The following is a 12,851-nucleotide window of genomic DNA, read 5'->3' as shown; positions in this document are numbered from 1 at the left end:
AGGAGTCAAAGAAAAACTCTAATGGAAATTAAAGTATATTTTGATCTGAATGAAAATAAAAATATCTAAAAGCTTGTGGGTTTGAACTGAAGTCATGTTTAAAGAGAAATCTGTAGCCATATAAAAGAAAGACTGAAAGTGTATTACCTCAAGAAGCTGGGAAAAAAATCACTTTAAACACCTAACCTTTATGAGGAAAGGGAATTAAGAAACTAGTGATATAGAAAACAAACCTATAATAGAGAATGTCAACAAATACAAAAGTTATTTGTTTAAAAAGACTTGTAACCTCTCACCAGGTTGTTCGTAGATAAAAAAGTAGAAGAGGATAACAGGAAGAAAATGGTGACTTCACTAGAGATTCCAAAGCCTTTGAAGAGGTTAAGTAGAGTAATACTTTAAAACTTTAATTTGGCAAATATTTAAATTTGGATGAAATTGATGAATGGCTAGAAAAACACAGACTGTCAAAAATGGTCAAGAACGCTCTTAAAAAATGAGAATAAACTGAGGGTTGATGGGGGGTGGGAGGGAAGGCAGGGTGGGTGATGGGCACTGAGGAGGGCACCTGGGTTGGGGTGAGCACTGGGCATTGTATGCAAACCAATTTGACAATAAATTTCATATTAAAAAATTAAAAAAATAAAGGTTAAGAACAATTAGGAGATCTAAATATCTATTGTAGCAATTGAATCTATACTTGTAAACTTACCACAAAAGAGATCTCCAAGCCTAGATGGCTTCATAAATAAATTATTTCAAACTTTTAAAGAGTAACATCAGTCTTACAAAAGTATTTTAGAAAATAGAAAAAAGGGGGGCGCCTTGGTGCCTCAGTTGGTTAAGCGTCTGACTTCGGCTCAGGTCATGATCTCTCGGTCCATGAGTTCGAGCCCCACATCGGGCTCTGTGCTGACAGCTCAGAGCCTGGAGCCTGCTTCAGATTCTGTGTCTTCCTCTTTCTCTGACCTTCGCCTGTTCATGCTCTGCCTCTCTCTGTCTCAAAAATAAATAAAACATTAAAAAAATTTTTTTTAATAAAGAAAATAGAAAAAAGAGAGAACACCTTAAAACTCATTTATTGAAGCTTTCAGGAAACATAAAGGTATTACAAGAAAGGAAATTATCTCGTGAATTCTAAATTAAGTACTAACAAATCAAATTGAAGGAGTATAATAAAAAGGATAATACATCCCAGCCACATTGTTTATTCCTGAAATAAAAGGATTTTTTTTTTAATATTCCCAAACCAATGTAGGGAACAGGATTATGGGAAGATGGCAGAATGGGAAACACTAGGGAACTATCTTCCCACCTAGACAACAATTACACTGGCAGAATATGTTACAACAATTTTGGAAGTCTGTAATCTGTTGAAGCTTATGACTTATAGAAAAGACTTAGAGGCAAATTATGGTTAACAGCTACCAATACCCTACCACCAGCCACAGGGCAGGCAGCTGTGCACATGTTCTTGGAGCTGCTTGAAAACATAGCTTTTATTTTTTATTTATTTAAAAAAAATTTTTTTTAAGTTTATTTATTTTTGAGACAGAGACAGAGCATGAACGGGGGAGGGTCAGAGAGAGAGGGAGACACAGAATCGGAAGCAGGCTCCAGGCTCTGAGCCATCAGCCCAGAGCCCGAGGCGGGGCTGGAACCCACAGACCGCGAGATGGTGACCTGAGCCGAAGTCGGACACTTAACCGACTGAGCCACCCAGGCACCCCGAAAACATAGCTTTTAAAGGAGCAAGGGTGGGCAAAAAGGACTTTGTCCTCCAAATACTGATGATCTGTTTTCTGATCGCTGATTGTTGCTTTTATCACAGCCTTCTTTGTGGACATAGGTTATCCTAAAGGAAAGAACTTATCAGTGAGTGAAATTGGTGAATAATACAGTAAGTGTATAAGAAACTACCAAACTCTTTTGCACCTCATTATAGTATTTTACATAATCCCCAGCAAAGCATGAGTTTTCCTGTTGTACTACATCTTTGCCAATCTTAGCATTATTGTATTTTAATTGTAGTGTAAAGTGTAATTATTTGTGGCTTTAATTTGTATTTCTTCTATAACTAATGATGATGGATATGCTTATTGAAAATATATTATAAATATATTTTGTTTTTTGGTAAGAGTTCATTTATACTTTTTATAGGGTTGTGTTTTTTTCCTCCTGTTAGTGAGTTTCTTTCCATGTCTAATTTTATGTTTACCAGACATTATGACCTGATTTAGAGACACTATACCCATTGTCTTCCTCTGAAAGTTTCTGAGTTTTGTTGTATTAGGCAGTTCAGTAACTTGCTGATTAGCTTACATTGTGTAATGTTGGTTCCAGCCTTTGTCAGGATAAATTTTCACTATAACAGTCAGGACTCAAACTCCAGACTTGGTCTTTCCTTAGGTCCTCTGAGTTTGCCTTGAAGACTTATTAGGGTGGGCCTAGAGTAGCCCATGCTCCTGATAGCATTCTTATTCCTAAGGGTAAGCCTTTTTTGTGTCTCAGTTTTTCTAAGTGTTAAGGAATTCTTCCATCCTGAGTGGGGCAGGTCTCTCTTCTGTTGAATTTTTAACCCCGTAGCAACTGTTTTCTGGTAAGCCTTGTGTAGTCTCACTCTGTGCATGTAAACCTAAACTCCAGCATTGGGGGTAGGGCGGGGTGGAGAGGGAACTTTCATTCACTCTCCAGTTCTGTGCTCTACCAATTCCATCACCTTTAGTACCTACAAATTCTGATTTCTGATTCTTCAGCTCAGCCAGATTACCATGCTCTACTTGGACTCCAGCTTGCAATAGCCATTTGGAAATATTCTGCAGACAGAAGACAAGAATGATCATGAGTTTTACTTCATGAGTTCCCCTTCTCTCAGGCACTGCATCCTTGGGCTGCCCTGTACAATTCCTGGGCGGGTTCTTTTTTCCTATATTTTCCTCAGATTATAATATCTGAAAAGTTTCAAGGCCCCAATTCAGGGGTCAGGCAAAGTTTTTTAAAAGTTACCAATCTTGAAGTAGAATTGTCTTCTAATATCCCAGATATATTAAATCTTCTCTAATATTGCATCCTTTTCCAGTTTCTCATGTTTATGAATGCAAACTGCATTCCAGTGGATTATTTCAGTTTGTTGAGACATGATGTAATATTGCAAGCATATTCAAAAATTTGAAAACTGTGTTCTTTAAAAAGTAGGTTTATTTGATTTTCAAAACTAATTCCTAAATGCCCAAATTCTACTGTAGTAGAATATAATGCAATTGCCGAGATTCTGTTCCACAAAAGGTAAAATCGTGAAGCAAGCTGGAATGCAAATTAACTTTATATGCCTTTATTCAACAACATCCACCATTATGTCATTCTCATGACTTGAAGATGAAACTAGGTTTCCATGTTTCTCTGTGATAAGTGGTGGGTGCATTTTTCTGAGAATGCACATCAGTTTGTCCATATGTGTAAGAAAATACTGATGCAACTTTTGACAGAAACCAAAAGCCCAATTTACACTTCAGAAATATTGCTCTCTTAGGCAATCATTTTAGGAGTGAGCAGCTACAAAATCTATAGAGTTTGTAAAACTCCTGGCTATAAATATAACTTTATTTTGAAAAATAAGTGATAAAAAGATATTTCTATACCCAGAACTATATTTCTTACACTCTCTGTCAAGCAAGTAATCTTCCAGGTGCTGAGTCAGCAGGAAATTTATTTTAGTAAGTTATATGAAGCACATTAATTTTCACCAAATCCTTAAACCTAATTCAGATATTTATATAAGCTGTATATATGCTGTCCTATCACATGATAGTGTAAATTTCCTATAATGATATTATGCCTCTGAATTCGCTTTGGTGATCAGTGTAAAAATCTGTTGTATCTTTTTATCATCATGCCTTATGTGAAGTATACTGTCCTCAAGGGATTGCAGGATTTTACAGTATCCAAACTATCATTTTCCTGTTCCCTTTAAATACACAGAATAGCATTTCCTGCAGCCATAAGTAGGCTCAAACTTCCCTGTTGTGTCCCAGAGGATAAGCCAGTTTGGATGAATTAACTGTGAGTTGAGAGAGCACCATGGGTAATGACCAGAAGAGGATATCACAGGCAAGGAAAATGTACAGTGCCAAGATTAGAAACACTTTCACCTCATGGGCCTTGGCCTGCAAAGTCAACTTGAACCTCTGGGGACTTGAAATGAGGTTTTGTTTGTTTGCTTCTCTTGAGAAAATTGGTTTCTCATTTACAAGAAAATGGGTACCAAAAGGATTATAAAATAGGCCGAAGTACTTTGGGAATTCAAAATTGCTTTACCAGAGCAATGTTTGGAGGACTTGAATGTAACTGTTAATCAAACCCCAAATATATGTATATAATCTATCTCTAGTAAACTTCATATTTGAAAATGCTGGTTAAGAGAGGTCTCCTCTTCTATATTCTTAATCATTCTCCTGTGAGGTCTTGACTTACAATCAACAAAATTATGAACATGTTTTATTTTAGGTGAATTCATTTTTCCCAAGAACAGCAAAATTAATATAAAAGCAAGTGAAATTTGCTTTTAAGCAAATATATAAGCATGTATTCATGAAAAATTTTTCCTTCAAGGCTTTAATTCTTTGTCCATCATGCATTCTCATCTGGGCCTACTCTGATCAACCAAAATTTACATTGAGCTCCCTAAATCTCCCAGTCTCCTTTATCTACTCTTTTTTCCCTCTGGCATTCACATTTAATCGAAAAACTTATGTTTGCTTTTTTGTCTTAGAGCGTAAGCCTCACAAAAAAGAACTTTTGTCCATTAATTATTGAGTTCTCAACAGGTCATTTTCTTTTTTGCACTTCTTTTAAGCACAGGTACTATAGCCTTTTAATCTGGATTATCTTTTCAAGGATTTTTGTATGGCAAACACTCGTGGAAGAAATCACAGTATCTCCCTTGAAAGTGGAGGGGCAAGTTTTTGTGTATAATAAATATAGTCTCTCTCTGCAGGTCATAAGTTGGCCTGGCCATGTTTGCTGGCATCCTATCATAAAATATTGGACGTTACTAATATTCAGCTTTTCAGGAGTGATGCAAATCCACTGTGTGCAGAGAATCCTCTGAAGTCATTCCCGCTCTGTATGGCTGACGGGGTAAGGGGAACTGGTGCCAACACACATTTATATTGCCTGCTGTGCTGTGAAAAAAACCTTTCTTTATCTTTGGTCCAGGATTTGTTTCTTAACCTTCTCTATGAAACCATGGCAGGTTAACTGATGAGCTTCCATGTAGGGAAAAATCTAAGACCCTTTACGGTTGTTGCCACTAATGTAACTCAAATGCCTGAATGTATATAGGTCATTGAAGGTACTAAATGTATGCTGAATTAATGGATATGTGAATGAATTAAAAAAAAATTATAGTACTTATGTGGATACATAATAATATTTGTGAAATGATAGATCTTGAAAGCCATCATTTTGGGGGACTAAAAATAAATTTATATGTTCGCATGATTGAAATGTTGCAGAATGGAATAGTTTAGAGTTTGGGCTGTTATGTCAAACAAACATGGATTGCAGTTGGAGTCCATCCAACTGTGTGAACTTGAGAAAATAAACATTAGTCATTCTTTCTCATTTGGAACTTAGAAGAAAAAATACTATAATGTCTACACTACTGTTGACTTAGATGAGATAATACAGTAAGTAGTCTATTGAAGTTTATGGCTATCCTATTTCCCAGACTACTTTCTGAATCATCCTTATCCTATAAGTAATATGATTGAGAGAGTCCATAAATAACTTATGTAATAAGTCTTCTTCCCTTCTTATCTGCCAGTTGCCAGTGCACTCTGTGTAACATGCTTCATAAACCTTCTTGAATCTGCAGCTTGATATCTTTCATCCTTCTGAAAAAAAAAATCAGCCATTATCACATCAGGTATTGCTCTGCTTTATTCTTTTTCTTTCTCTTCCTTTCTCTCCCTCTTCTCCTTCTCTCCCTTTTCCATATACAAGGTCATATTCTAGAACTTCAGTTATATGTATCACAGACTTTTTAAAATCTGTATCCCCAGTATCTCCACTTCCTTTAACATGCTTTTTTTAAACCATTTTGTCTCTCTGTGCTTCATTGCCAATATTTTCTTATGACCCATCTTTCAATGCCTTCCTTATCTAACAACTATTAAACCCCTTAAATTCTTCCTTTTTGTTGTACTTTTTCTATTCTAGAAATTTCATTTTCAAAAAACACGTTTCCCATCCTCTGACAAAGATTTTGACACTTTTATTTCTATTAACATGTTCAGTTTATTTTAAAGTCTCTCTAATAATTCTTTATCTCAAGATCTTAGATTTTTATTTTCTATTTACTTGGATTTGGTCTCATTTCTTACCCTTATGTGCCTGGTGATTGTTGTTTGAGTAATAAACATTGCATTTTTTTTAACTCTACTGCGGGGAGGGAGCCTGGAGGCCAAGTATAATGTAATCTTCCTTCAGGGAAAATTTATATTTGCTTCTGGCAGACGGCTAGAGATACTAGCCATTTGGATCATACAATATTAGAGAATAAGGTAATGTATATTTTTGCCTTCAATCCTTGAGGGTAGTTCTATTTGTGTCTCTTTCTTAATTGTATAATGTATCCATTTGATGCTTCTGTCCAAAGTGCTTGTGATTTCCCATGGTATTGTATGAATGAATAACCTTCAACTCTAATTTTTGTCCTGTTAGACATAGAAGACAGTTAACATTTCTCCTCTTCTTTGGTTCATAGGTGCTTTCCTGGAGTGCACAGATACCTTAGGGACAATATGATACAATATGTCCCAAAAGTAACACGTCTACATGTTTATCTCTTTTATCTCAGTGCTATAATTTTTCAGTGCCTTCAAACATATCTATACAATCTCAGCTTTTATAGATGTTTTCAGTAGATGAGTTGCCTTTACTGAAGCCCAATGCACTTCGACTTTTTCCATTTTTAGAACTTTCTCTTTATATGCGATTTAAGCAGAGCAGCAACTAATTAAGATTGGGGATAATTAATTTTTAAAACAAATTGTTTATACACACACACACACACACACACGTATGTACCTGTGTGTGTATGAATTGCCTGCTACAGTACCTGGAATTATATTTAAAATGCATTCCATTTATATTAAAGGGATAAAGTATAAATAATAAACATTTTGAAAAATTTCTGGAATAATTATATATATTTTTTATATTCACACCTGTAACCAATCTTGAGAACACAGACTGTTGGAAGTAGAAATATGTCTATAAAGTTAAGGAGGAAGGAGAAGACAGATCAATCTCCAGAGCTTTTAGGAACGAACCAAATGGTGCACTGAAGTTAGTCCTAAAATTTTAGGTAACCTGGGGTTATCCAGATGAAACAAATATGTGGTGGTTTTACAATAATTTCTTTGTGTAGCAGATCATAGAGGATTAAGTAAAGGGGCTTGGGAGGGAGAGAATCAATCATGTAGTGTGAGCGCTGATGGATGAGGGAACTGCTGAACAAAGGGAGGAAGGAGGATGACAAGCCTGGACCCCTTGTTTGATTAGCCTGGGGCTGGCAGCCTCTTATCTGAATAATTATACTCAGGGGTGATACTCAATGAACTCTGCTTCCACTACATTTGACTGTAGATACAAACTGATAGAACAGTGTAATCAATGAATCTTCATCTCATTTAAAGCCTTACTGTCTCACCAGAGCACTCCCTTTTGTTCCAGGAACATCCCCCCCCCCATTTTATTTGAGTTAAGAGTACTTAACAATCTATAAATCATAATTTGCTTTCCAGCCCACTGACCATGACTCTCTGCACTAAATACAAGCAAAACTAAAAATCCAGTTCACTGACTAAATTATTTAACGATGACAGTAGATAGTTTTTATATTGTGAATGATGTTAAAATAGCTGTCTCTATTCTGGACTCACTGAAGAATAGTATCTTTTTCAGTGAACTAAGGGGGAAGTTATATCTTAGATTTCCAGTCATGTTTTAAGAGTGTATTCCTTGACAAAAACTTTCTTTTTAAGAACTTGGTCAAATTTAGGTCGAAGATATGCTTTATCTTATATGTGTGAAAGGTCATTCTCTTTCCTTCAACTGTTTGAGGTCTTAACTATATATTGCTCCCCTCCAGGCATTATTGGGACACAATTGACATATAACATTGTGTAAATATAAGGTGTACAACATGTTGATTTGATACACTTAAAGATCGCAAAATTAGCACACCCATCGTCTCATATAATTATCATTGGGTGTGTGGTGAGGGCGTTTAAGATCTCACTTAGTAACTTTCAAGTATATACTACGATATTGTTAACTATAGTCACCATGCTGTGCATTAGATACCCAGAACTTTTTCATCTTATAATGGGAAGTTTGTACCTTTTGACTAACATCTCCCCATTTCCCCCACACTCTACCCCTGGCAACCACCATTCTACTCTCTTTCTAGGAGTTCAGCTCTGTTAGAGTCCACATATAAAGATCTTACAGTATTTGTCTTTTTCCCTCTGACTTACTTCATTTAACATAACATACCTTCAAGGTCAGTCCTTGTTTGTCACAAATGTCAGGATTTTCTTTTTTACTTGTGGCTGATTATCTCATTTGCTATATCTATATATCTACATCTATATTTTCATCTGTTTATAGGTGGACATTTAGGATGTTTCCATCTCTTTGAGAACCTGATTTCACTTTTATATATACACCCATTTACATTCCGACCAAAAATGTGCAAGCGTTCCTATTGTTCTACATTCTTGCCAAAACTTTTTAGCTTTATTTTTTTTTATAATAGCCATTCTAACAGATGAGAGATAATATCACATTGTGGCTTTAATTTGCATTTTCCTGATGATTAGTGATATTCACCATCTTTTACTATAACTGTTACCCATTTGTATGCCTTCTTTTGGAAAAAAAATATCTATTCAGGTCCTCTGTCCATTATTTAATTACTGATTGTGTTTGTTTGGTTTGGTATTGAGGTTTAGGACTTGTTTCTACATATTGGAGGTTAATCCCATATCACATAGTTTGCAGATATTTTCTCCCCTTCTCTTGGTTGCCCTTTCAGGTTGTTGATGGTTTCCTTTGCTGTGCAGATACTTTTTAGTTGGATATAGTCTTACATGTTAATTTTTGCTTTTGCTGCTTATGCTTTGGTGTCATATCCAAAAAATCATGGCCAAGTTTAATGTCCAAAATACTTTTTCTTCTGTTTTTCTTTGTTTTATGGTTTCAAGTCTTAGGTTTAAGTCTTTAATTAATTTTCATTTAATTTTTATGAGTGTTGTAACATTTCATTTTTTTGTATATGTGTATCTGGTTTTGCCAGTACCATTATTGAAGAGAATTTATTTCCCCATTGAGTACTGTTCACTCCTCTGTCAAACATTACTAGATGGTGTATATAGGAGTTCACTTCTGGTCTCTAGATTCAGTTCCTTTGGTATACATGCCTGTTTTTAAAGCTAGTACTGTACTATTTTGATTACTGCAGCTTTGCAACATAGTTTAATATCAAAAAGTGTGATATCTCTGGCTTTGTTTTTCTTTCTCAGCACTTCATTGACTATTTAAGATCTTTTGTGGTTCAATATGAATTTTAAGATTGTGTTTTCTATATCTTTGAAAAAATGACTTTGGAATTTTGACAGGAGTTTTGTTGCATCCGTAGATGGCTGTGGGTATAATCATTTTAATAATAATAATTTTTCAGGATGCCTATATAAGATTTCCATTTATTTGTGTATTCTTCCATTTATTTCACTAACATTTTAGAGTTTTCAGTGTATAGATCTTTAACTTCCTGGTTGGATTTATTCCAAACCATTTTATTTATTTTTTTGATGCTATTGCAAATAGGACTGTTTTCTTATTTCTTTTTCAGATACTCCATTTTTAGTGTATAGAAACAAAACTAATTAGTGTATATTGACCTGCATTCTTCAACTTTACTTAATTTGTTAATTATTTTGGAAGTCTTTATTTTTCTTGACTGATTTCTCTGGCTAGGATTTCCATTACTACATTGAATAAGAATGGTGAGAACGGACATCCTTGATCTGTTCCTAATTTTAGAGAAAAAAAAAAAACTTAGTTTTTTAGCTTTTACTATGTTGTTAGTTGAGAGCTTATCATATATGGCCTTTATTATATTCAGGTACATTCTTTACCCACTTTATTAAAAGTTTTTTTTTTTTTTATCATGAAAGGATTTATATGCTGTCAAATTATATTTTGTATTTATCAAAATAACTATGATTTTTATCATTCTATTACTTTGATGTATCACATTTACTGATTTGCATATGTTGAACCTTCATCACATCCCAGGGATACATTGCTCTTGATGCTAATATATTATTCTTTTAATACGCTTTGTATTTGTTTTGCTAATGTCAGAATTTTTCCATCTGTGCTCATCAGTGATATTGGCCTGTAGTTTTCCTGTAGTGTCCCTATCTTGCTTTGGTATCAAGGTAATGCTGGTCTTAAAAATGAGTTCGGGAGTACTCCTCTTTAGTTTTTTTTGGAAGTGTTTAAAAATTGGCATCACTTTTTCCTTTGATAGGATTCACCAGTGAAATCATCTGATCCTGGGCTTTTCTTTGGTGGAAGGTTTTTGATTACTGATTCTGTCTCATTACTTATTATTGGTCTCTTCAGATTTTCTTTTTCTTCATGATTCAGTGTTGGTAAGATATATATTTCTAGCAGTTTATTTCTTGATTAGTTGATACTTAGTTGTTCATATTAGTCTTCTATGATCTTTGATTTCTGTGGCATCAGCTGTAAGGTAGCCTTTCATTTCTGATTTTAGTCTTTTTCTTAGTCTCATTAAAGATTTTTCAATTTTATCTTTTCAAAAAAAAAAAAAACAACAAAAGCTGATCTTTTGTCTTTTCTGTTTCATTTATTTCCATTACAGTCATTGTTTTTTCCTTCCTTCTGCTAACATTGGGCTTTTACATATATATACACACACACATATATAGATACATATACATATACACATATAGATGTATAGATAGATAGATTTGTATATATATGTACATATATACATATATATATGTATATACATGTGTATATGTGTGTGTGTGTGTGTGTGTGTGTATAAAGTTCTTTGAGATATAAAGTTAGTGGTTTACTTAAGATTTTTGTTTTGGGGCACCTGGGTGGCTTAGTTGGTTAAGCCTCCAACTTTGTCTCAGGTCATGATCCTGCGGTTGGCCCATTGGACTCTGTGCTGACAGCTCAGAGCCTGGAGCCTGCTTCAGATTCTGTGTCTCCCTTTCCATCTGCTTCTCCCCAATATTCATTCATTCATTCATATTCTCTCTCTCTTTTCTCTCTCTCTCAAAAATAATAAATATTTTTTTTGTTTTTTTCTTAATGTAGGCTTTTACTGCTATACACTTTCTCCTTAAAACTGCTTGTTCAGCATCCTATAGGTTTTGATGTTTTGTTTCCAGACCCATTTGCTGACAGCTTCCCCTTTCCTTTCCCAAGGGCTGTGCTAAAGTTTAAGTTTGTGGTTCTTACTGGTCCACAGATTGAAGCAGGTTTTCTAAACATGCTCACTGTCTGCCAAAGTTCACTCTCGTTGCAGTCAGGAGTCTGCACGAGGAGCCAGCCATGGGGTAGAAGGGTATGTGGATTAGGCATCTCAAGCATTGGATGGAGGCCAGTTTGGGGAATCAGTGGGTAGGGCACCCTTGTGGCTAGTGTGTGGGTCTCCTGATGGAGTTTACAATACACTTAGTAAAATCTGCATCCCTTTGATGCATTCCAGGGCACTGCATTCCCCACCATTCACATCCCCACTCCTCAACCTTCACCACCTTCAGGTAACTTACAATTCAGTACTCTGGATGGGGAGAGGGAAATTGGCCTCTTTGGCAGCATGCCAAAAATGTAGGAAAGCGTAGCACTCAGACCTACATATGCTCACTCTTCATTCCCTATTGCTCTTGTGCTGTATTTGGGGAGGGTTGATAAAGTTAAAGTCAGACTGTTGCTCTTACTCTCTCAAATGCATCCAATCTCAGATCTTTTTGTTTCAATGGTGTCTTGGAACTTCACCAGATCCTGGACTTCTACAAAGGTTCTCTTGTACATGAGTGATTGTCTAAATCCCTGTTCTCAAGGGGCTTCCAGACTATAGACAGGAGGAGTGGAGCGGGTTCATAGGCCACCTCACAGTCTGCAGCTGGTACCAAGCTCTGTCTATTATTCGTTGCATGGATGGGCAAGATGCTTTCTGTGTCCCTTGGTGTATGGTGCTGGTTCCCACAGCTCCCACAAAAAGCACTTTTGTCCATGGAAGGATGCCAAATTCACTTATCATTGTTGAGTAGGGGATATGTTGAAAGACATCTTCAGCCATCTTGCTTGACATATTGCTTTTTCATCAATTCTTTTTCATGAATTATGAAACTATGTGAATTTTCTCTAAGAAACTTTTAAAAATTCACAGAATACTTTTAATCAAGAAAAATATTTTAGGTATGCATATTTATATACATACGGTTCAACATCTCAAGTTCAGCATCTAGAGTACCTCACTCTAAGTACACCTTCTGTTTAATTCATACAGTGTAAGTGCACATTTACTGAATTGCTTGAGGAACATTTGCTGAATTGCTTCAGCTAATTAAGCCCAAGGCATAGATTCAATTTCCATATAGGCCAATGCTCAAAAGGAGTGACATCTTCTCTGAATATTTCTTATATCCCTTTTCTTTTTCTCTCTTCTTCTTTTAATGTATAAATCACATCCTTTTTCTTGTTCTTTCCTTCCCTCATCTGCTTCCTCTTTG

This window comes from Panthera uncia, chromosome D1, assembly GCF_023721935.1.
Source record: "Panthera uncia isolate 11264 chromosome D1, Puncia_PCG_1.0, whole genome shotgun sequence".
NCBI lineage: Eukaryota > Metazoa > Chordata > Mammalia > Carnivora > Felidae > Panthera > Panthera uncia.
Note: the sequence above shows the minus strand (reverse complement) of the source record.